The sequence below is a fragment of the Quercus robur genome, chromosome 4, assembly GCF_932294415.1.
Source record: "Quercus robur chromosome 4, dhQueRobu3.1, whole genome shotgun sequence".
In the NCBI taxonomy this organism is placed as follows: Eukaryota; Viridiplantae; Streptophyta; class Magnoliopsida; order Fagales; family Fagaceae; genus Quercus; species Quercus robur.
This window is the reverse complement of record NC_065537.1, coordinates 70418129-70431742: the sequence shown is the minus strand read 5'-3', so window position 1 is coordinate 70431742 and position 13614 is coordinate 70418129.

The following is a 13614-nucleotide window of genomic DNA, read 5'->3' as shown; positions in this document are numbered from 1 at the left end:
GATGATTGATAAGATTAAGTACACCATTATTCCTAGAGCTCAAAATCAGTTTGCAGATGCACTAGCCACATTGGCCTCCATGGTCGTGATACCAAACGATGTGTGGACATGTCCCTTAGTGATCGAGCAAATATATCAAATGATACATGAGGAGAAAGAAGACCTAGTTGTAATGGCCATGAAGATAGACGAGATCCCTTGGTACTAGGACATCCTAAAGTTCCTAGAGGTAGGAATTTATCCCGAGAAAGCTAGTAAGAAAGAATGTCGTTCAGTGAGGATGATGGAAATGCAGTTGTAACATCCTAACTTTTTTTTTTTTTTTTAAAGTGTCAGATTTTTGTGTCCCACGTGCCCCACCTACCCCACCCTTCCCCACCACTCATTTTCAATCTATCTCATTCTCTCTTGGCCAGCCATCCCTCTTCTTCTCACTTGCTTTCTTTCTTTTCTTTCCACTTAAATACACACAGACTTCTCTCTATCACTCCCTCACACTCTCCCACTCCACACCACCATCTCCACCATCATTTTTCTGGCAAGATCATCGAAAAAGCTTCATAGGAACCTTTGCATCTTCATATCTATTATTTGAGGTAAAAATTCCTAATTTTTTGGTCGGTTTTATACTTTTGCTTGAGATTCTTTTATCTAAGCTTTGATAATAATATTCATGTGATTTATGAGCTTTGGAAGTGATATTCACGTGTTTATATGTATGGGTTTTGTCTTGGTGGATTTATATGATGAGTGAGTTTATAGTTTTTACCATGGTGGCTATCTAAGGTTTTTTGCAGTGAAGATTTGAGGGTTTTAGCTTTTTAATGTGAAATAAATAGTGAATATAATTTTTATTGATTATTTGGAGTTAGTTAAAGATTCAAATTGTTTGTCTTGGAGGATATTATGATTTCTGGTATCATGGGTCTCTTTTTCTTTTTCTTTTTTTTTTTTCTTTTTTTTTTTTTTTTTGAGATAACCGCCCTGAAGGCAAGTATCATGGGTCTCTTGATAATGTTGTGTAAATCTTATGGAAGCTACTCATAAATTGTTAAGATTTTAGTATTAGGGAGATGATATTGAATGGGTTAATTTTATAAATCAAAGCCTATGCCCTGTGAATTAATTTGTTGAGAAACTATGGAAGTAGAATACATTATTGGTGAGGTTAAATACTAGGCTTGTCTTATTAATTGCTTATTTGGAAATTCCTAACTTGTAGCTATATACATTGTCAAGCTTTATGCTTATCATGATAGGTTTGCTTGGTATTGTTTAGGTTCTACCTAATCTCCTTTGGAGCTTGGAGAATTAAGTTTTTTGTAGATTGCAAGGTAAGTAGCTTTTTAATGGGATTTTTGGAAAATAACCATGTTGCATAAAATTTGTTTTTGGGTTAAACACACTCTTGGAAAATTATTTATGGAACTATATTTTCTTAAAAAGTGTTGTGTTGTGACCCTATTATACATGATTATATATGAAAAGCGCATCATGTTTAATATTGCATATGGGGAAAGGCATGAATATTTGGCATGAAAAAGAAAAGCATCTTTGAACTCCCTTGATAATGGATTTTATGGTTTGTGGTATTATTTGGAAACACTAAAGATGTTTTGTCTTAACTTGTATTATTTGGGAAATTGATAGAAAATCTTTTTGAACAAAGAATGAAGTTAAAAACCTTACAAACTTTATTGAAGTTTTGATTGTTTAAGGTTTTTCTGAAACTACCTGGATATAAACTATGTATTTGAAAGTACATGTAACCTGTGAGCTTTACGTTGTTTTAACCTTATGCCATGTGTGATTTTTCAGTGATCACCTGATTTGGTTTCTGTAATCTTTGTGACAACGGAACTAAATCTAGCTCAGTGTCCTTTTACTTTGGATGACACGTTCTTCCCTGATGCCAATGGGAGGAAGAGGTTCCTTGATTGTGTATGGGTGAGGCTGCTACGCGTGAGGCCAAAAGACCACATGCAAAAGAGGTCTTATTTGACACGTTCTCCCTGCTGCACATGGGAGGAGAGACAAAACCTCGAGGGTATGGGTGAGGCTGCTACCCATTGGGCCAAGAGACTACATACCAAAGAGGACAATATCATGCCAATTGTGAATGGGTGGATCCCCTGACCCAGTCTATGTGGTATTGTGGTAACTGGTATATTTGTCTTAATTAGCCTTATGTTAGATTTTATGGTTTTGGAATTATTTTGTTAATGCTCACAGATTATAATATATAATTTCATGGTATTTATTTTGAGAAACTTTTTGTTTCATTATTTAATCATTCTTGTCATATTATTATTGAAAATGAACTTGCAGTATTCAATTACAAATTCCCAAACTAAAATATACTTTGTAAACTATTCATCATCATGAAACTTGTATTTCCCCCACCCTCATTAATTATGGTACTTACTGGGCTTTTTCTCATTCCATTTTTTTACAAACTTTTTCAGAGTAAGCAACAATCATTTTGAGACAGGTTTTGTGGCTAGCAATAGTTAGACTAACTGCTGATGGAGGTTGGACTTTTGTGATAGTGATCTTTAGATGATGTACATCCTAGAGTAGACTTTACTTATTCTTTTGTATCTGATAGTGGTGAAAACTTTTATTCCCACTGATAGGACAAGCTGATGATATGTAATTATATCTATTCAGACCTCCATTCTTTTATGTCCAATGGTCCTTGTAATTATTGCATAGAGCTCTAACTTACTTTGGAAGTATCATTATTGAAATTATTATGATAATTCTTGATGTTGGTACTTGGTATGAATTGTTTGAGTTGAATTGTTAAAAAGGAAAAATCTTTAAGTACCTTTGGGATGTATTTCTCATGCTTTGGACCATTTTGGGTTTGGGGAGTGACAGTAGTATATCCTATGTGGAAATCAGCTCTATAGGAGATCTTTTGCCGGGATACTCCTCCAATGCTTGAAAAGAGATGAGCTGGAGAGAGTTATAGAAGAAGTCCATTAAGGAATTTGTGGTCCTCACATGAATGGGAGGATGTTAACAAAGAAGATCTTGAAAATGAGATGCTACTGAATTACGATGGAAACTGACTGTGTGAAATTTGTCAAGAGTTGTGACAACTGCCAGACTCATGCTAATTTGAACCATATACCACCAAGTGAGCTATATAACTAGTCTCTTGAAGAGACAAGATTCATATACATATATTGATCTAAGCTGATGTTGTCATTTTAAAAGACTTCCTACACTTCGAAACTAGTCTTTTCATCTAATGCTTTTCGCACCGTTTACTTCACCAAATTTTCAAGTTTTAAATTTGACAGCCACTGTGAATGTTAGTCTCCCGCTTTCTGTCCATGTAGCGAAGGACAAAGATTCTCTAGTGATGGTGTTCGAGTAACAGGAGGAGAGCTACAGGCAAGGAAGAGATTATAGGATTTAATTTGTTATACTACCTAAACTATAGCATTTAAACTGTAATTTAGTTTCGTCTTCTTCTCTCTCTAAATAAAAATCTTCCTTGGCTTGTGTGCTTAGCTCAACTAGTTCAAGTTTAATGAATCTGATTCTTTGGTTGTCCAGTCACTTTTTCCCTCCTTTATATTTCGAAATATATTAGGATTATAACCAATTGAGATTAAATTCTATAAGGACGTGGTGTAAAACTCATGTTTTACCCATTCAATCCCAATATGCCATATCATCTTATCATATATTTAAGAATAAACACAATCACACTCAATCAATTCTAATACCCATATATAAATCCAACTAAATTAGGAATTTATTGAGATGTTATTAGGTGTGGTAGGATGTATTGAATTTTAAGTAAAATACTGATGTGGCAATCACTTATTGGATGGTGTAAAACATGGGTTTTACACCCCATCCTTATAGAATTTAATCTCTAACCAATTTCATAATTATATGATGTTTCTAACTACGAATAGTGGGTTCATGTGAAAATATTAGGCAGTCAATCATTAATGTTTGTTCTCCAATCCACCTTATTTTGTCTTTACAGACCAAGCACTTTTATTTTTTTGTTATTTACAATTAAGCCCCTAAACTACGAAATTCAATGCCTCTACTAAATTATAAAACCAATTTGTATCTCCTTGATTAATTGGTAATTGATAGGCCAAGAATGTATTGACCCCTTGTGATAAATTAACCAATTAATTAGCCAAGTTAATTAATTAAGTTAATTAACATGCAATACGCGTGGTAGCACAAACAAATCACCAAATAACTAAATGCAACGGAAATTAAATTTGACACGGGTGATTTGTTTACAAATGGGGAAAACCACCAAGGCAAAACCCCACCGGGTAAATTTAAGGTCACCACTCCCGAGAATCTACTATTATCACAACAAGCGATTACAAGTAAAGGAATCTAAGTACCTTGTACCAACCTATAGTTGACAATCTCTCCTTTCAATGCATGGCTCCCAATACATGACTAACCACCAACTTGAGAAGGATGTTGGCTGTAAAGTTCTTTAGTTCATCAACATGATGAAGATCACAAAACTCCTTGGTTACAAAACCCTACGGCGTACAAACGCAGTAACTTCTTGAAGAGAAAGATGAACTAGGGCAAATTATCTCCAGTCACAATATGCTTGTGAAAAACCTTTGCATCAAGTTGCACTCACTTGCATCAGCTGTGAGGCCCTTAAAATAATCCTTATATGTGTTTAGGGTTGTGAGAAAAGAACGCCCAAACATGTATACACGGATTGTAGTGAAATTAGATCTGAAAATTTGATTTTCTTAAATCTCGATAGATAGGGTATCTATCGAGCAATTGTCGAGCATCGGGCAAAAGCTGCCTTTTAAACCTCGATCAATGCTATTTGTCGAGCTAACTGTCGAGCTTTAAAATCCAGCACTTCTTCACTTGATTCTTGGACAGATTTGCATGGCTTTAACACTTGGACTTGAAACCTTGTTCCTTGAAGTATTAAACACATCCTAGATCTACCCAATTACAAGTAAAGTGCATTTTGTCAAAGGATTAGCCAATTCTACATTGACATATGTTCCTAACATGATTCACATATGTCCTAACAATCTCCCCCTTTGGCAATCCGTGACAAAACCACAACAACCAAATGAACATATGAGAGAAGTCATAAATCACTCAACTCATATTCACTTGTTGAATATAATAAAATCTATCCTAACACAAACTCTTGAAAAACTTTGTAAAAAGAAAGTTCATGGCAAGAAAGACTTTGACAACCTGTATTTCTGAAACACTTTAAACAAAAACTCATCACGGCATCTTAGTGTGAAACAGAAATAAAAGATTGCATACAATAAATAAGAAGCATGTGCATAAAGAGAGAAAAGAAACAACACATGAAGAGATAGGTGAATCAACATACATCAGCATATATATATATATATATATCAAAAAATAAGTACAATGTATGTCAAATAGTCATAAGACCAATATACATGAGGTAAAAGTAAAAGAAAGAAAAGAAAATACATAATAACCTCACTACGTCCCTCATAATATAAACACTCCCCCTATCACAAAAATGTCTTATGCTAACACTCCCCCTAAATACATGACTACTCTCATCCCCCTTTTTGTCACGAATGACAAAGGGCAAGTAACTCAAGTAGTCATCTCGTTGTCACCGAAAGAGCTAGCATCCTCATCCTCGTCATCATCATTGTCGTCAGAGTCACCATCATTGTCCTCGTCCTCAGATGCCTCTAGAGAAGGAGAGGGAGACGCCACGAAGCCACCAAGGCGAGCCTACCGTCGGCAATACGGCTAACACAGGTGTTTACCTGACATAACTCATCACTGAGTGTGTCAAGGCGAGCATCCATGCACTGAAGCTGCACCATGACCGCCTCGAGGGTCACACCACCCACAAATGAAGAAGGAGCGGATGTGGAAGGACCGGAAGAAGCCGGAGGAGTCGCCATCTCGGTCCGTGGCCGCTTTGGTCAAAGCTGGGCCTCGTTCCATCTAATGGTAGCAGTGTTTATGGCACACATAGGAGAGAAGTGTGTAGACCCTAGATAGGAGACAAAAAAATGGCGAAGAATCCACGTGATAGTCGGAGGGAAAATGAGCTTATCACGGGTCGCCGTATCCCTATAGATATCTATAAGGGAGGGAATGAAGTGAGAGAGAAAATTTATAGTGAGTCCCTCAAGAAGGAATAACAAAAATCGAGCACGAGGCTCAGTAATGGAGTTATAGAGAGACAAAAGATGAAGAATGAATGTCATCACCATGTTAAGGAACCTCGGACCTTTTGCAAAACCCGAGCAAGGGGTGTTTTGACGATCACCCCAAGATGAAGGTGTCTCACAAAAGCGAGACGAGAGTTCGTCTTTGGACACGGTCCTAAGACGCTCACAGTCGGGGTAGTCAGCAAACTCTACCCTCAGTAAATGTAGCACCTCGGATATAAGATCCGGAGTGACTACCATGTGCGTACCCCAAACGCGAGTGATAAAATAAGGTACAGAATAGTCAAATTCGTGCATGTTGGAGTAAAACTCTTGTATGATCACGGAAGGATAGGTGACAGGGATGCCACACAGTGACTCCCAACCCCTACTGTAGATGACAGTGGGAATGTCAGTATCGAAAAAGTCCGATAGAACGACTTGGCGTTCCGAATGAATGCCGCGTCGTGAGAAGTTCTCCAAAAAGTCCTTACAGGCTTTATCATCATGGAACCAAACGTGAGATGGAGTAGAATCAGCGGGGGGAGAAGAAGAAGATGCCCTAGAACGAAAAGGGTTCTGGGATGGAGTAGATTTCCATTTAGGTGCCATAGGGCAACTAGCGAAAGAAGGAAAGAGAGAGAGGGACAAACAGAAAAGCACAAAACAGTTTAACATCAATATGATAGAAACAAAATTAGTACATATACATGAAAAATGCATGAACATGTGACATGCAAAAGTAAAAACACCATGGGCTCAGCCCAATCCAAAGCTAACAGTACACATCATTTCAACATATTAAGCACACATCTAAAATGCATGAATCATTGTTAAAATGCAAATGTGATGCAATGCATGATGATTTAAACTCATTTGAACAAAAATCAATCCAAAAATTGTCAAAAACTCATCAATTTTGAAAAACCCCAAATTTTTCAAAAAAGATCCCAAAAGTTAGGTCAAAAAGATGAAATGCATGATAAGATGAGTGAAATGAGATCATACCAAAGGAAGAAGAAGATCTTTAGGTCAAAAAGCTTCTGGGTTTGTGGTTTAAAGTGAGAGAGATGAGCTTGGGAAGGTGAGGAGACAAGTTCTGTCGAGAGAGATCGGGGAGAAATGAGAGAAATTCACGCTGACCCTATATATAGACAAATACGTAGTTCGATGGATTAGCAGATATCGAGAGGTGTCGAGAATTAAAAATAGCCAGATGGAGTTATCGAGAGGTGTCCACCGCAAAGTGACCTCGATGGATCAAGAAGCTATCGAGAATCTATCAAGCATACAGAAACTTCCTCAATGGATCGAAAAGTTGTCGAGAAGCTATTGAGCTTGATTCTCAAAAACCTCGATGGATCAAAATTGCGATAACAGCTATCGAGAAAAGAAGCTTAAGAGGCTCGATAGATAGCCTAGTTGTCGAGAGGTGTCAAGAAGCTATCAAGATTGCTCAAAAACAGTTTTTCAAAGAATAGAAAAACACAAACATGAATGCAATCAAACATGCTACTCAACTAAAGATCCAAACAACATTTTGAACTCTCAAAATCATCTCTCAACTAGAAGAATGTCAAGCATTTAGATCCAAAACACACACACACACACATACACTAAACAAGTATAACCAATTTTATATTTCAAAAACAAGTCAAGACAGTTTAGTGAGCATACATTAACACATGTATTCCTTGTGATGGCCAAATCACATTGTACCTGCACATGTATCAAGAGTAGCAAAGAATATTGCATGTTATGTGTGAAAAACATCGCAAGATTGCATGAGTGTCTACATGTTATGACGATTTGAGATATGAGAAAACCACTTTAACTCATACACAATCATAACTGCTTGATGGGGACTATCACCTTCGAGGTACATCCTATAACTCCCACACCTCCTAGAAGACACGCTTGCAATCATATATAAAGCATTTTGATTCTTTTTGCTTTTGATTTTCTTTGCATATTTTTCTTTTTGAGCATATCATGCATGGGCATATAAAGGAGAGAAAAGAAATACCCAATTATGTTAAGCTTTTGACATTGCACTTTTGCGATGCCGAAGCATACAGATGTCATTTCATGATTAGTGGGCAACAGTGGTGAGATGGTTATTTATGCCTTTCTGTTAGAATTTTCTAGTCCTTCCCATCAAAAAGAGTGATATGAGTGTTAAGTACAAAAGACTACTTAATCTTACTCATCACAAACACGAGCCATAAAGCTCACTTACTTAGTTGTGCATAGAAATGCTCATCTAAGCTACAAAAGATACAAAGTTTAGAAAATTTTGTTTCAATGGCCATCCAAGGTACACAAGTACCAATGTACATAAAACACACACTGTTTTTGTATTTTTCTAATTTTTCAGTTTTTTTTTATGAAAAACAAAATAAAGCAAAACTGAAAATAAACAAACAAAAACATGTTAAACAAAGCAAAGTATAAACTAGACTGACTCAAAACAAGAAAGCAAAACACACAAGTAATGCATACTCAAAAAACAAGAAAGGGGAAAGAGAGAGAAAAAAAAAGTGACTAAATCACTTGGAGCCTTTTTCTTTCCACACTTTAGAAGAACCTTTCGGTTTAGCAAACCCTTGATCCGGCGGTAAGGGGGAAGAATTGAAACCATTCAAGTTCGAAAGGAACATGAGGGCTTTGAATAGATCTCCAAGAGGAGCAAAGGAGGATGGAAACTGATTCTGGTTTCCCGATGAGATCATACTATTGCTTTGTTGAATGGCAAACCACTTATAGCAATTTGGTCGAGTATGTCCAACTGCTCCACAATGATAACAGAGATGTTGCTTCTTCTGTTTAGACTTTTGAGTATTGCCCTTCTTAGCCCTAGGGTTTTTAATTTCTTTCTTATCAAGCTTAGGGGGTGCTCCTAAGATGGATTTACCCTTGTCTATGTTCTCACTAGCTAACACAGTTTTGACATTATTGCTATCAGATTCAACATTATTAGTAGAAGAAACAAAAACAATAGTACTAGTAGAAGCAATATTAGGAGAAGAGAAATCATACCCTAAACCGATCTCGTCAAGCTTTGCACTTGAAGTCCTTTGCAACTAAGCTCTAACTTGGAATAGCTCTGCCTTAAGTTTCTTGGTCTTCTCAGCTAAGAAATTGTTCTAAAATCGCAGTACTCCAATGGTCTAATTGGCTTCATCAAACTTCATGGAAAGCTCTTCTCGATCAAGTTCCACATCACTCAGCTTCTTGGTGGCCAACCTATATAGTTTCTCATGCTTCTCAAAAACCTTGTACAACTTTTCATAGGCTGTATGGATATCATCTTGATCACCCATTTTCTCAAACTTAGAATCCACCAAGTCCTCTCCATCATCCACATCTTCAATAATCCCTTCATTAGGATTTACAGTGGCAGTGAAAGCATTTAGGATTCCATCATCCTCATTGTCCGAATCATCCTCAAGCTCGATGTCGCTCAAAGTAGCAGCAAGTGCCTTACTCTTCCTAATGGTCTTAAGATACGTAAGGCACTCTTGTTTCATGTGACTGAAGCCTTGACACCCAAAGCACTTTGGTCCTGAGGGAACAGTGTACTGACCGCCATCCCTAGCATCCTTCTTTCCTTTGTCTTGATTCTTGAACTGAGACGAACTGGACTGCTTGCGGTCTTTATCAAATCCTCTTGTATTTGTATTCTTCATGAACTTTTTGAACTGCCTTGTGATATAGGATTTCATTTTAGAATCTTCATCATTAGAAAACTCATCAGTATCACTGCTTTTGGCCTTCAGTGCCATGCTCTTGCTCTTACTTGATTTCCCAATCCTTGTCAAACCCAACTCATAGGTTTGCAAATAGCCAACCAGCTCTATCAAAGGAATTTTTTCAATATCCTTTGATTCCTCAATCGCAGTGATCTTGGCATGAAATCTCTCGAGTAGAGATCTGAGCACCTTTCTAACAATCTTGGGTTCGGGAATAGTTTCCCCAAGATTAAAGGTTGAGTTCACTATGTCCTTGAGCTTGGCATAGAACTCATCGAATGACTCATCCTCCTCCATCTTAATATCTTCAATGCTTGTGGTAAGCCTCTGAAATTTTGAATCCTTGACAGCCTTAGTTCCTTCATAGGTTGTCTAGAGGATGGTCCATGCTTCCTTTGCAGTTTCAGTGGAGAATATCTTCTTGAACTTCCTCATTCATGACCGCACTGAATAAAGCACTCAATGCCCTGCTGTTGAAATTAGTTGCCTTGATCTTAGCATCATCCCAATCGACCGACGCTTCCTTTGGCTTGGTCCAGCCTATCTCCACGACTTGCCACACTTTCTCATCTAATGACTACAAGAAAGCTCTCATGCGTACTTTCCAGTATGCATAGTTAGTGCCATCAAACAAAGGAGGTATAATAAGAAACTATCATCTATCCATGATAAACAGGGGTAAATGGATCACACAGCAAAGATTAAAACCTAATCAAAGTGTGCCTGCTCTGATACACTTGATAGGCCAAGAATGTATTGACCCCTTATGATAAATTAACCAATTAATTAACCAAGTTAATCAATTAAGTTAATTAACATGCAATACGCGTGGTAGCACAAACAAATCACCAAATAACTAAATGCAGCAGAAATTAAAATTGACATGGGTGATTTGTTTACGAATGGGGAAAACCACCGAGGCAAAAGCTTACCGGGTGAATTTAAGGTCACCACTCCCGAGAATCCACTATTATCACAACAAGTGGTTACAAGTTAAGGAATCCCAGTACTTTATACCAACCTACAGTTGAACCCTTACCCCAATACCCAATTAGACTTGTTCTGTAGTGACAATCTCTCCTTTCAATGCATGGCTCCCAGTACGTGACTAACCAATCGATGCATGGATCCAAGTTCGTGACTAACCACCAACTTAAGAAGGATGTTGGCTGCAAAGTTCTTTAGTTCATCAACACGATGAAGATCATGAAGTTCCTTGGTTACAAAACCCTATGGCTTACAAACGCAATAGCTTCTTAAAGAGAAAGATGAACTAGGGCAAATTATCTCCGGTCACAATATGCTTGTGAAAACCCTAAACATATATAATCCTTATATATGTTTAGGGTTGTGAGAAAAGAAAGCCCAAACATGTATACACGGATTGGAGTGAAATCAGATCTGAAAATCTAATTTTCTTAAATCTCGATAGATAGGGTATCTATCGAGCAGTTGTCGAGCATCAGACAAAAACTACCTTTTAAACCTCGATAAATGCTATCTGTCGAGCTAGCTATCGAGCTTTAAAATCCAGCACTTCTTCACTAGATTCTTGGACAGATTTGCATGGCTTTAACACTTGAACTTGAAAACCTTGTTCCTTGAAGTATTAAACACATCTTAGATCTACCCAATTACAAGTAAAGTGCGTTTTGTCAAAGGATTAGCCAATTCTACATTGACATATGTTCCTAACATGATTCACATATGTCCTAACAGTAATAGCTAAGATACCCCTAGAATCAATAATTTACATCAATTTCTATTTTTTAAAATTTCTATAGTTTTAAAAAAATGTTCTGAAATCGTGCATTGCTCACATGTACATGGTGAATCTCTCACATTTAGAGTTTGTCAAAATGTGAGAGATTTTGCCTTTTGTTGTAAAGTAAGAGATATGAAATTCAATTATGCTTACACCAAAAATCAATTAGTATCTTAGTCTGATAATAAAGAGTAATTATCAAAAGCTGGAAATTTAGGTTCTCATGCGCATGACATCCCACTTTATTTATATATATATATATATATATATTCCTTTGTGCGTCCAGCCAATTAGCCAAACCAAGATAACCCATGGACTGTTGTCTCGAGCAAACGATGAAAATATATAAGACTGGTTAGGCTATGGTCACTTCTGGATAATAAAAAAAAATTGTAAACTTCTTCAGCTCTTCTTGAACCAATATATTAGGTTAGGCATAGCACATTATTATTTTTTATTTTTAAAGTTTTGGGTTTGTGCGTCCAACGTTTTTTCCATGTGCATGGCATCCCAGATTTTATTATTTTATTATTTTTAAGGTTTTGGGTTTGTGCGTCCAACATTGGACCAATGTATCTGTTTTCCATGTGCATGGCATCCCACATTTTAGTTTGTATTTTCAAGGTTTTGGGAAAAAATTGGCATTTGCCCTTTTTAAAAAAATAATCCAGCATTTTGTTCTCTTTCCCAAACTAATTAGGAAAATAACCCTCTTTTGAAACTCGATTTTTTAAAAATCGAGTTAAGCCCTATAGTGGCGTTTTTAAGGAGCCTATAGTGACGTTTTAAGGACCTATAGTGGCGTTTTGTAACTCGATCTCCATGAAGTCAAGTTATAGGTAAAAAAAAAGAAAAAAATTTGCATGTAACTCGACTTAATCGAGATCGAGTTAAAAAACGCCACTATAGGTCCTTAAAACGTCACTATAGGCTCCTTAAAACGCCATTATAGGGCTCCAGAAATTTTTTTCTTTTTTTTTATAACTCGATTTTGAGAAAATCAAGTTTCAAAAGAAGGACATTTCCCTAATTAATTTAGAAAAGGGGGCAAAATGCTAGATTTTTTTTTGAAAGGGACATTTGCCCATTTTCTCCCAAGGTTTTGGGTTTGTGTATCCAACGTTGGACCAATGCATCTGTTTGCCATGTGCATGGTATCCCACTTTTTTATTTTTTATTTTTAAGGTTTTTGCTTTGTGCATCCAACTGGACCAGTGTATTTATTTGCCATGTGCATGGCATGCCACTTTTTTAAGTTTATTTTTTGCTTTTTGCTTCCAACCAAACCAAGATAACCCATTGATTCTTGAACATACTTTTTGTCATTTTTCTTAATGAATTTCCCCACAATTAGCAAGGATGGCCTCTAGTTGCATGGCATCCCACATTTTTATTTTTTGCTTTGTGTGTCCAACCAGATGAAGATAACCCATAAACTATTGCGTAAAAAAAGAAGATATATAAGATTGGTATGGTTGGTGGGTACTTACACGGGAAAAAAAAATACTGTAAATCTCGTATTGGACCAATATATTAGGTTAGGCATAGCACATTATTATTTTTTATTTTTAAAGTTTTGGGTTTGTGCGTCCAACGTTTTTTCCATGTGCATGGCATCCCAGATTTTATTATTTTATTATTTTTAAGGTTTTGGGTTTGTGCGTCCAACATTGGACCAATGTATCTGTTTTCCATGTGCATGGCATCCCACATTTTAGTTTGTATTTTCAAGGTTTTGGGAAAAAATTGGCATTTGTCCTTTTTAAAAAAATAATCCAGTATTTTGTTCTCTTTCCCAAACTAATTAGGAAAATGCCCCTCTTTTGAAACTCGATTTTTTAAAAATCGAGTTAAGCCCTATAGTGGCGTTTTTAAGGAGCCTATAGTGACGTTTTAAAGACCT